The sequence below is a fragment of the Balearica regulorum genome, chromosome 5, assembly GCF_011004875.1.
Source record: "Balearica regulorum gibbericeps isolate bBalReg1 chromosome 5, bBalReg1.pri, whole genome shotgun sequence".
In the NCBI taxonomy this organism is placed as follows: domain Eukaryota; kingdom Metazoa; phylum Chordata; class Aves; order Gruiformes; family Gruidae; genus Balearica; species Balearica regulorum.
The window spans coordinates 45,415,404-45,428,186 of record NC_046188.1 but is presented as its reverse complement, the minus strand read 5'-3'; the positions used below and the strand labels follow the sequence as shown (position 1 = coordinate 45,428,186).

General features: G+C 41.5%; 1 protein-coding gene across 4 annotated transcripts in view; it reads left to right on the top strand.

Moving 5' to 3' along the window:
• Window positions 1–12,783, top strand: part of TSPAN18 (tetraspanin 18) — a 127,938-nt gene that overhangs the window by 49,172 nt on the left and 65,983 nt on the right. The window contains exon 1 of one of the 4 annotated variants that reach the window (XM_075754676.1): window positions 11,325–11,396. The exons of the other annotated variants lie outside the window; for them this stretch is intronic. The gene's annotated coding sequence lies outside the window, so the exon portion shown is untranslated. Of the gene's footprint in view, window positions 1–11,324; window positions 11,397–12,783 lie in introns of those variants that run through there. 4 annotated transcript variants of the gene reach the window in all.

Sequence of the window (12,783 nt, the reverse complement as noted above, 5' to 3'; positions counted from 1 at the left end):
CTGTTGCAATACAACACAGAGCGAGGGCTCTGGCTGAGGGAGCCATGTTAGTTATTTAGAAATGCATCTTTAGCGGAGACACAAAACAGAGATCCTGACTGCTTATGAACACTAGAGATCCCCTAACACGTGTTGCAACAGCAAGCGCCTTAGCCAGGGTATCCGAGGTAATTAGTCAGTCTGCCTGCATTCCTCCTGCAGCCTCAATTAATTATAAGGTTCTCTTTAACTTCTGGTCAAAATCGTTCTGTAGTGGTGTTATAGGATGTTAACCAGCTGCCACCTACTGCTTCCATCGATACTTTATAAATACTGTACAAAGGACTTGAAAGCAAGCTCTCTTGCTTGTTGAGTGCAAGCTCTGCTCCTGCTGATCTCTTCCTCCCTGAGCACTTGGTCTAAGAAAAGGATGACACGATCCTGCCTGTACTGATCGCAAATACAAATGCTACAGCAAGCAAATGCCTTGGTGTGCTTCAAGGGGAAAGCTATTGCTTTTAGTGTTTCATCCTTTATCAACTGAAATACGAACGCAGGGCAGCAAAGAGACACATAAGAAGATTCAGTGGGAAAAGCTGTACTGAAATACATCTAGTGGTGGCAGTTTCTTGGGCAAGGTTGACAGGGAAAGTAGGTTGTATCTTTTATTAGGCCTATTGATATTGTTGGGGGAGGTAACCTTTTAAACGTGAAAATGTGGTTTCTCATGTCTGAAATAGAAGTACCAGCCTTCAAAGCTAAATAAATACATGTTGAGAACACTTTCCCTGAGTTTAGCAAAATTATGTTAATTACTTAGACCATCTGTTGGAGAAAATGTAGTTGTGAAGCTGGGATAGGTTAGGGGTATGTTAGTGAGAGAAGAGGTAATAAAGTTGTTAATCTCTAGGACAGTCAAGTGACCATTGTAAAGCTCTTTGGGAACCGAGTTTTAATTGCTTGTTTTTCCTGGTGATGGTACAGTTCCTTTTTGAAAGTAAGTAAGGCTATTTTTTCTTTTTTTTTTTTTCTAAGATACATTTTCTGTGAGGCCCAAAAAGTGTGACGTGTGGCTTGGTATCCTCGTGACAGCAAAGTTCCTCAGTGTATCAGGAGGACGAGGCTGGGAGCTTCCTTGCCTGCCCCCCTGCCTGAGCTGGGAGAACTCCGAGGTGCCCTGGGCAAACTCTGCTCGGTCTCTGCAGCTGAGGGATGTGAGGCAGTTACACTGCGACTTTATCCTGAGGGGAGGCAGGGCAAGAAATACAAAGAAAAGAGTTAAAGTCAGTCACCCCAAGAAGTGTGTCTGGTTCCTAATGGCCAGCTGGCTGAGCTTTTCAGCCTGACAGCATCTCTCCTCCTTAAACACATTGTGAAATGTTGAAAAATGGTTTGGATGTCATTATGACACTGGCATTTCTTCAGGAGGAGCTGTCTGTTTGTTTAAATAAAGCCCCAAAGGAGGTGTTTGTTGTTCTAGGATTGCCTTTGACTGGTGACCCAAACAGGAGAAGAGAGAGTCCAGGGAAGGGACATCACAGAAGCGTGGCTGAGTGCTGGCAGAAATGTGATTAATCTTAACTAGACAACCGTGCCAGAGCCAGTTCCAAGTTGTTGGACTCCACACATAACACGTAGGATATTTGTGACCACTCTCCTGTCCTTTTCAATTACCTTCTCTCTCTCTCTCAATTCCAAAGACATTAGTTTTGTTTGAATGCTTCGTTATACCACACTGATGTGCTAATGCAAGTTGTAATCTACCCTTATTACAGCAGTTACTACCAGTACATCTCATGCGGGCCAGGAGAGGTGCAATTACAGGGAAAACCAATATTTAGCAAAAAGTAACCATCTGCTTAGGTTGCCCTGCTGCTTTTCTGGAGATACGAAGTTACACTTGAAAGCAAGTTCTTCATCTAGTCTTGTACCTGATCTGAAGGAAACAGAGTTACGAGTGTTTGAGATCACTTATAAAATATACAGGAAGTATTATAAGTCTCATGGTTGTTAATATTTCCCTAAATGTGTAATTTATGGAAGGTCGTGGAGATGACACATTGTACTGCTGAGGTGCAACAAGCAGGGAGCTATAAACCTGTTAGGAGAGGCAGGTGGTAGAACCCCAGATGCATGAAGGTACTTGACCCAATGAAGAGCAACGAAACCCTCAAATTGTTTGGGAGCAGCACCTTTCTGCTGCTCTCGTTTCTGTGATTTAGCGAACTTGGTTGTTTCACCAATGTGATTAGTGCCTCCGACACCATCTCTGCAGTTCTCTAATTTCAAGTCAAGAGGAGGGGAATAAAGGCTTCTGTGTGAAACAAAGGATGTCACTTACCGTTCTCTGTTGTTATGTCAATAGAAGAAGAGAGAAAGCAAATGAAACTCAAAATTGATGAGAGAAGTAGAACCACAAAATTGTTCTAAAATGTTGCAAAATCTCTGCAGCAGTGTTGGTTTCTGCCATTTTATTACGGAGGTCAAGGAAGCCTAATGCTTTTACAACATCTGTGGCTCTGGGAATTCTCTCCTTCAGAATAAAACCTTTCTAAAAATGTGTTTCCTGTTCCTCCTGGAGTAGATCTCATCACAGTTGAACAGGGCCAGCTTTCCTTGTATCCCATAATCTGCTGTTTTCCTCATGAACTGGAAGGCTTGTGAAGTTTCCACCAGGAACTGCTGCTGTGAACACGGGGGACTGAGGCTTCTTGGCAGCTGCTTGCTGCCTCTCCATGCAGTACTATGGTAAATCCAACAAATAATCAACTTATCGGTGTAGAAAGGTCACCAGTCTTCTTTTTCCAACTGTCATGTCCAGCTTGGGATCCCTGTCCTGCAGCTCTTTGAGAGCTCTTAGGGATGCTTGGAGAATCCAGCTCTAGGAAGGTTTGGGGTTTTTTTTTTGTTTTGGTTTTTTTTTTTGTTTATTTGGTTTTGGTTTTTTCCAGTTGTACAGTAATAGCAAATCAGATGCTTTAAAATTTTAAAGGATTAAAGAGGATTGTGCTGCATTGAATTGAAGGTGTCACTGCTCTTCTGCAAATAAAGAGAATGAAATTATTATCTGTTATGACCATCTACAAGAATGAGATTGAATGATGACAGTAATACATTCAAGTACAGATTCACTGACGTCAGATTTTGCTCAAACTTGGTGAGAGCGAATGAGACTACTTAGCCATCAAGTTTCATCATCTTGCCTCTATCACTCACTAATGGCTTATGCTTTGGGGATCAGCAGAACTGTAACTAAAAATATTATCCTAATACACCTGATCAGTTACGGAATATAATACAAGAAAGAAAATGCCTTTTCAACTCCTGGTATAATTACTTATGTCTCTTCATGATGAATCATAAATGTTCTTGTGATAGTTACATGAATAATTTGTGGCAATTTTAAAATATAATTTTCTATGTAAGTTCTTCTATTGACAAATTTTCTACAAATAGCTTATTGACTTCTCAATTCCATGAGTTATTTGAAATTATTCACAGATTGTTTCTTGGTTTGCTGGTTGTTTACAAGCAATTCCTTTTTAGTATTCAGTGGCTGGTATTCAAGTGTTCAGCTTCCAGCTGCACAATTCAGTTTGTATTTTGACATATAGGTCACACAACAGTGTTTCTGCTCCTTAACTAAATGCATATAATTCATAGGATCTAGCTTCTTGCACGAATATTTGCATTGAATTATAAAATTCTTATTCTGTAGCCATTCTTTAAAATTTGTTTAAAAAGAATTGTTTCAGTTTCTGCTGGTAATCTTATTTACAAAAGTATTTATGGAACTACTAATACACAGTGGACATTAACATAAGTGAACAAATTTGCTGTAAAGCTTCGGCTATGCACTCAGTTGCATTTTTTTATTACTTTAACTGTGTTTGCATATCTTCTATGATATTAAAATATTAATCTTTGCAGTACTTACTTTTTCCACTATGTGAAATTAAGCAATTATATGGAAAAAGATCCACATAGGTATTGTTAACAGCTAGAAGCATTTCCTGTGGAAACTGCATATAGTGACCTCTATCCTCAGAGCTGGCTGCCCCCTGCCTTACGTGTGTTCTTCCATATGATTTTAAAAGACTTTTCCTGTTATATGTTCCTAGAACCTCACAGTTCTGTTTAAAACCACAGTACCATGAATATAAAATCAATAGATAAATAAAGTCCAACACTCTAACTGGACAAGCCAAAGCCATCAAAGGAGCAATAGCCGGCTGCTCTCCCAGCTCCCAATCTTTGTTCTGTGGTCTCTCAGATCCATTTCCCTTGCCCTCTCCAACTGCCCCCCCTGCTCTGGAGAGAGAAGATAAAAAGATTGCAAGTGTGGAGACATTTCAGTCCAAGGATTGCATTGCAAAGCAATGCAGACAGCATGTTTGAAATTCTTTTATACATTTCTAAAATAACTGAGAAGCATGCTCTGTTGCTGTTCAGAGATAAGGGAAAACTGCCCTTGAACTACAGTGTCCAAAATAGAAAATTTCATTTCTGTTTCTTAGCACACAGTCCATTTTGAAAGCACTTCTATTTTTTTCTTTGCATATTCAAATAACTGCAGTGGCATTGTGGGTCTGGATTCTGTGGCCTCTCTGGATTCTGTTTGCTGTGTTTCTCTACACTTCTCGCTGGTCCCTGGGGCTCAGGAGGGTGTTTATTACACATGAATGTTTAATGTCTGCCTTGGAGAGCTACTTGAGTGGCTTGGATTTTCTGGTTGCAGTACTCTGGAAACACAGAGAAGGGCCCTGTTGAGCATTATCTGGGCACAGAGAGATGCTCTTGCATTTTACAGGTGTTTTTAGTGGGGGCTTTCTTGTTTTGTTAGTTGCCAGAGGAGAGCTTGGTGAGGAGATGATGCCGAGTATTTTGTTTGACCTTCTTCATTGCCAGTTAATTCCTGGTGCAGGAGTCTGCTGGCTGAGTGTGGGCTGTGGGGCCAGGGTGGCTGAAGGGGATCCCTGACTCCTCTGGCCTTGAGTAAGTGCAGGACAGTGTGGCAGCCATTCAAAGGAGGAAGAAAAGCTCATGGTGAGCTAAATGCTGCCTCCACCTGTCTTGCTCCTGGTCCAAGGTGGAAGGAGGCCTCTGGTTCTAAACACTTGTGCTGTAACATTGCTCTGACTGCTTTCATCTGGGATGGCAGCTGGTGCCTGAACTTTAGTTGTCTTTCTTACCTACCTTTCAATTAAATGCAGGTGGTTTATGCTGTAGCTAGAAGATAGAGTGGGCTGAATGCTTTAGCAACATGTATCTTTCTAGCTTTCGCAACTCACTCTGAAGTGTGCTTAGGTGAGGGATACGCACGCCTCATCTCTCTTTCATTACTGTCTTGAGACTGACTTGTTTGTGCCTAGGAAGCTGTGTCTGATGCTTTGCCCGGATGGACTGGAGCTGTTAAGTGTTTAGAAACCTCTCAAAGGCTGAAACCAATCAGTACTGCTTGATTGCACCATCAGTGCAAAAGAGCAAGGTTTCACAGCCTCCTAAGGCTTCGTCCCTCCTTCCAGTTGCTGGGCTCACTGTGTGCCAGAAAACATTTCTGAGCTGGCAAAAATTATTTATTCATGGTCCTAGCTTGAGCTGTCTGCAGACTGCTGTATCTTGTCAACTGGTTGCCAGACATTAGAGCTGACTTAAGTAATCATGGATTATAAGCAGCAACTTTCACCAGGTGAGCCAAAGGGAACAAAGGTTTCACCTTGGAAGAGCTCTCTTCACCTTATTGCAGCGAGGAGCTGCTTTCTGAGGGCCTTTAAACGCTTAACTCCACCAAAGTGAACTACAGCTGTCCAGAGCAGGTAATGCTTTCTTAGCGGCTATGCCATAACTGTGCTGGTGGCCTTTTTGTGTGCCCAAGAGTCCAAACCAGATAATGCAGGAGAGAGTTTTTGTGCAGTTGATAGTTTCCTTGTCATGGTTTCCTGACTGCAATCCCTGCCTAATTAGCTGGGATGCTGCCTCCTCTAGACTCTTGTGGAATGGTGCAGTCAAAAGCTAAGTGCTAGTAAAAGCTCCTGTGGTGGATTGTAAGTCCACTAAGCAGATTTATGTTCACACCCTGTCTTAATCAAACTCTTTTACAGATAGTGTTGGCCTTTTTCCTTGTCTCTCAATCTCACTGTTTCTAGGCTGGTGCAAAATGCTGAAGTGCAGGTGTGCCATTTATTGAAGTGCTGGAAAAAAAACAGTAGCTGAAATAAAAAAAAAAAAGTGGGGGGGAAGGTCAGGCAAAAGGCAAGGCCGTGTTCATTTTGAAGACATTAAAAAGTCTTGCTGGCAGCTCTGCAATAGAAAAGCAGAATGTATGGTCTTGGCTGGAAGGAATAGCCCCTGCAATGGCAAAGAGTATTTGCAGTCCCATTGTCAGGAGAAAACCTGAAAGTCAGAAGCCCTCTCTATTGCTCAGGCTAATAAAAAAGCTGCATTTTGGCTTCCACAGCCTATATAGTGACCAGGCTCCAAAAGCAACATAGATAGTAACATCAGCATGTGCAGTATTTTGGAAACACTTTTAAAATTGTGGGGTAAATGAACAAGGCAGGGATCCCACCATTTCTTCAATGACATCTAAAGGTTTTGGGAATGGATCAGATTTTTTTTACTTCACTTGAAATACTTTCAAAGGGCCAAGTTGTCAGAAATGACTAAGCGTTTCTTGCCTGAGGAGTCTTGGATACCACCTTCAGAAATTTGTATAGATGCATCCCCAAACCACTGATCACTTCTGAAAACATTGTCCTTCCCAGGGAAGCTTCTCCCTGTCCATCTGTTTGGGATCTGTTTGTGCTCCTGTTGCTAACATGGAGTTTTGCCCTCAATTTCAATGGAATTGTCATTTCCCTTGGCTGTCCCTCCTCCTCTTGTGTTCAGCAGGCTCAGAAGTGCTCCTTCACTAATTGCCTAACAGAGTCCTCCAAAAGAGTATTCTCTGATAATATAGTGGTTTTCAACAGAAAATACTGTCTCACATTTTAATAACTGTATTAATAAAGCAAGGAAGCAATGTTCCTTTGCTGACGCACTGTGCCAGTGAGCCAAAGAGTTTCCTTTCTTCAGCTTTCAGAGGGGTGGCATCCCATTTCTCCAGTTCTGGGACATCCTTTGGGAACTGGGTTCATTCAGCATTGTTGCAGAACCTGCAGTATTTTCTTCTGCTTGTGCCCTGTAATAGCAACAGTAGTCCTTGAACTAAACTGCCTGACCAGCTCCATGCTTGCAACTTCCATTATGACACCCTGCTTTGGATTACTAGTTGTTTAAAGCTGCCGAATAGGAGGGCAGAAGAGAAAACCAGTGGGATGGTTTGGGGGGAAAAGCAGCTGATGAAAAACATTTGCACATAGGGGACATGCCCTAGTAATGAAAGCTGGTATGAGTCCTTGAAAGCACCATCTTGAGAAAAAAACAGCGCGAAATAAATAGTTGTCTTCTCCCTAGCCGGTCCATTCTGATGTACTGTAATTTTGCTGAATGCCAAGCAGTACAAAATGGCTTTAAGGTGCTTGTACAACTGAGCCTTAGCTAAGGGAAAAATTACCTCATCTCTCTATTTCTAACGTGCTGGAATTGCTAATGCATTTACTAGTAGTCATGTTTCTTTTGGACCATTGAAAAGCTTTGACCATTTTTACATTGCATTCCAGAAAATGGTCTGTAGATTTGCTCTTTCCTGAAGGATTGGTGATTGGAAGTTCATTCTTTTCTTTTTTCTTCTTCTTCGTTTTTTTCTTCTTCTTCTTCGTTTTTTTCTTCTTCTTCTTCGTTTTTTCTTCTTCTTCTTCGTTTTTTTCTTCTTCTTCTTCGTTTTTTTCTTCTTCTTCTTCGTTTTTTTCTTCTTCTTTGTTTTTCTTCCGTTTTTGTTTGAACATACAGGGAGTAGAAGGTAAAAAGAAAAACATACCTCTTAGTCACAATTTTAAATTTTTATTTTCTGGTAGAAGAGAAAAGAATGGATGTATCCCTTTGCCTGGTGCTAACTTGGAGTTCTTCCTTATCTTCTGCTGCTGTTTGTTTGGTTGAGTCTGTATGTATGTTCTTCATCCCTTCCCATTACTGGCTTTCTGCGATGAATAAGTGCCTTTCTTTTGTGCAGAGTAAACCTTTTTGAGGCCTTTAAGATTTATGTTGTTAATAGTATTTACGTTCTGGCATCTGATTCTTGGTACTTGAAAATCTAGTAGCTATTTCTGTGGGGCTCAGCTCTTAATTTACTACTGTTTCCTCCCATGAAGAACCCTACTGCACAATAACAATATAATTTCCAACCAAGTCAGTTAAACTGTACTTCCATGTGTGGTATGTGTCTTTGCACGTTCTAATAAAGTTTTCTCACTGATATCTTTGGAGCTGCTCTAATTTTACTGACTTGGACAGGAGTTGTATTTGCACTGTAACCTTCTATGGTAGCCTTTATTCAGAAGTTAAGTGCAGTAATTTGCAAAAATCAAATCTTTATCATGGTTTATTCGCACCTATGCACAGCTAGAGCCACCTCAAATTCTATGAAGAAGGCAGTTAAGAGCAGCAGCAGGTTGGACACTGAGTGACAGAGGTTAGGGGGATGCAGCATGTGGGCAAAGAGACCTGACCTCAGCGAGGAAAATAAAGAAGGATATGAAGGGAGAGAGTGGATTCCTCTGTGTCTTGGAAAATTATATTCCTTTTCTCTTTGCACTTAGCAATCTGATTTCATGTGCTGATCACAAGACTCATTAATCTGAAGGGCCGAAACCTTTGAGCCATGAGCTAGATGTTTGGAACATGATGAAAATGCCAAGACACACAGTATGTAATAGCTTTGTTACTGTGGTCAGGAGGATTTAGGTGGAGTTGCAGGCACTGGAATTGAATTTCACAAATTTTTACTCTTCATTTCAAGAGGATAATGGAACAGCACTGCATATCCTTTTCCATAACTGGCTGTGGCTTTTTCCTTGGCCTTTACCATTTGATTATTGGGTTTTTTGTGTGCTTTTTCCTCTTGAAATACTACTGCTAAGTCCTTTAAAATTATTGTGTCTTTCAAGAAAAACAATCAGGTCCTAAGAGGCATTTTTTGGGGGTGTGTGGGGAATCTGGAGTTTGTTTAAAGAAAAGGGATCTGAAGAAGATAAAGCAGAAGTATCAGCTATGTGGAACTAATGATGCATTCCAAAATAGAATTGAAGAGCTATACAACTCCATGAAATGCTCCGTTCTTTATTAGATTTTTCACTGAGAAATCTTCTGAAGGACCAGAATCACACACACGTGTGTTATACATAAAACTCTGTAATGCATAAGAGTATATTTGGATCTAACAGTGCATGAGGAAGCTCATGACACTCTCGTGGAGCAAGCAAATGACACTAAATTCCCTAGGTGGGAATCAAAGCCTTTCCAAACTAACCTCACTACCGGCAGATGTTTGAATTGCTAGTAGTAGACATACACCCTTGCTGCACATACAGTGCGTGCTGCCTTGAATGTCTGTTTTCTTTCCACCCTTGGATGCTCCTGTAATTCTGGGAACATCCTGCCCAAAAGTGTCAATGTGTCTGCTCAGGTGAATCCAAGGAAAGAGATACGAGAGGTAGATGAGAGCCTTAGAAAAGTATGATACAAAACAGCCAGATTGTCAGAGCTAATAGAGTGACAGCTGGAGTGTGAAAATCCGAGTGCTGTGCCGCAGTATCCCAGGGATCAGCCAGCCCTTTATTCAAGGGAAGGGGAGAGAGCAGAAGCAGCAGCAAACCTCAATTAACAGTTCAAGCTGACAGAAAGCATTATTTCTGAGTCAAACAAGAAAGAATAACTTGAAAAACAGTTAGACTAATGGTTGTTGTTTCTGCACTACAGATGTTTCAAACCCAAGAGAACCTAAGGAAGTAGTAGTGCTTGTTAAAAGATGATGTAAAATGATTGAAAATTGCTATTAATAATGTAAGTACTTCTGTTAGACAACCTGCTTCCTCGGAGCAGGTAATTTAATCCTATTGCTCAGGAAATGCCATGGGTTTCTTTTTCCAATAGGTTTAGGGCACGGAGGGCATTTGGATTAATGAGAGGCAGAGATGGTGGTAAAATACCCCGTTATCCTTAGCCTTTGGTAAGCCTGGGTAATTAGTGAAACCTTTGCAAGAAGTATCTTTCATTTCAATGTAATTGTAAAATAATTGTCTCAGCTGGGAGGGATATCATCTGTGTTGATTGATAATACACAGGTAATACATCTGAATGAAACATCTGCTTCAGAAGTACGTGCACTAGTGTAGTTCTAACCGAGTTGGTCAGCTGAAGGCCCCAGCATTAGGTATATTAAAAGCCTATATGAAACAGCACACACTAGCATTTGCTGTTCATTTAAAGGGGGGAAATTGGCCTCTTTGGGGCAGTTTTTGGGTGTCAGCTGGGAATTCCTTGTGCTCATTCACATCAGAATCCCTAAGCCTCCTCCCCCTGACAGTGAGAAGCACTTCAACAGGCTGGCGACTTTGCTTTTAAGGATGAACTTTACAAACTGTAAAAGAAACAACTTTCAGGGAAAGACAGAACAAGAAGGGAAGAAACAGTGATTTCCGTACTGAAGGAATAGGCTCGAGACTGAAGATTTTCCCTTCCCAGTTCTGTTACTGGCTTCCTATCTGATTTTTACCACCAGTATCTCTTTGCATTTCTACTTCTCATCTTTAACAAGGGAAATATTAGTATTTCCTTTTTTTTCTGCTTTTTGTCTGTTCAGGCAGCAAGCTCTTTGGGCAGGGGGCTCTCTCATGCTGCACACAGTAAGTGCTTGGTTCTGTGGGGCCTCACGGGACTCTTGTAATACAAATAGTAACAGAGAGGCAGGAGGATGTCCAAAGGTGTGTTTTTGAAAAGGTGGCCAGTAGTTTTTTGTTTTGTTTTCTTTTCTTTTTTTGGGGGGAGAGAAGACTCCTTTACCTTAGCAGCCAGGGAAGTTAGTGCATTTCTGAAATGTAGCTTTTAGTAGCTTGGCACAGTTCAGTGTGAGGCTCTGTGGCTTCTTCATGGTAGCAAGCCCGTATTGAATCACTGCTTGCCTTGTCATTGAACCCAAATCAGGTAGTCTTTCTGTTGCAGGGGATAATCTGCATTACTTTGTTAGAACTGAGTAGTACTTGTAAGCGTTAACTCACAGCAGCCAGCAGCGTTGGTGGGGAAGTCAATAGGGTAAAGTATGGGGATGCGGTCAGTGTCTGTGTCATTTGATGTACACCTAGATGTGTGCTGGCTGTTCTCGCTCCCCCCAGCATGTTGAATAAAGCTCTCTCTCTCACACACACATGTATATCTAAACACAGGTTTCGGAGGTGTGTCAGATCAACCTGCGGCATTGGATGTTGTGACCAACAGTTTCCCTGGGCATAACTTCTGTGGGAAAAAGTTATTCTGCTAGATAGGTATGTACTTTTCATTTTCATGCGTTGTGATGATACTGTTTTCAGCAGGGCTGTGGTTTGCCTGGGGTCTGGTCTCTAACTGGAGCTGCATCTGCCGCTCCTGGGAATGCCAAGCTTTGCATCTGATCTGGAATGCCAATGAGCCCGTATAATGCTGTTAATGTCTGTGTGAGGTTTTTTAGTCCTCATTACCAACCTGATAGAAAGATAATTCTTTAGCTGCTGTTCCAACCTGTGGGATTTTACCCACTTAATTAATTTTCTTTCTTGTTAAAGAAGATCTCTTTTTATGCACAAGAAGCTGTGCTTGACTTGCTTTTGAGGGACTCTTCTCATGTCTGTATCAAAGGTACAGAGGCCCCAGAAGTTGGAGGGTGAGCCCTAGGGGCAGCGTGCCTGTGGAGGCTGAACTTGGAAGCTCTGCCTTGTGTGCTGAGGGCAAGCTCCTGGAGGAGAGCCAAGTCTGTGCAGCAGAGGGGACCCCTTCCCCGCTCCCCCCCGCTTTTGCCACCACTCAGCAATAAAATGGAAGCTTGTGACATGACCAAAAGATAACAAACTGCATGCTGAATGCCTGCTGAGAGTTAAAAATGCCAGCCTACACCACCCTCCCCAACCTTTCAGCGTGTCAGTAAGCTGTCTATGTAAATAAATACACATATCAAACAATAAGCAGATGCCTTTTTAACATGCAGCGTTTCAGGCTGAGATATTCCTTTCTGGTGCAGCTCATCTCAGCATCTGTCAAGCTAATGCCAACTCCACAGCTCCCTTTCAGTTGTATTTAATGCACAAAGATTTCTGTTGTGGTAAGTGTAAAATATAATGAGGAATTGGCTTGTTTTACATCTGTTTTGGTCTTATTTGTGATGTATAAAATGTTAAAAGGGAATGCTTTTTGTTTCTCCCAATCTCTGTGTCAGTATATAGTGCAAACTCTTATTCCTTATGCTTGATTAAGTGGCTTTATACAAGCATGTGTATAATTGTAGAAGTGTACAAGGATAAAAAAAAGTCACTTGCAAAATATACAACCATCGGGATCTCAAAGCAAACAAACACTGAAGTGGGGAGGAAGCTGTGATGAGGGTTGGACTTAAAATAAAAATTAAACCCCCCCCTTAATTCCAGCAGATTCTGTTGTACTTCTTAAATCAAACCAAACTCAGGAGCCACAGAGTCTAAAGCCCCAAGGGTGTACCTTAGTACAGTGCTGTGGAAGGGACACAAGAGCTGCTAGGCCAGGTCACATTTTGTCTAATCCAGGGTCTTGTCTCCAATAGCAGCCAGCAGTGAATAGAGAGAATGTAAGACCAGGGTAAATAACCAGGAGAAATTCCACGTTAAGCTTTCGTTTATTTTTGTTTTCATATTAAAAATATATTAA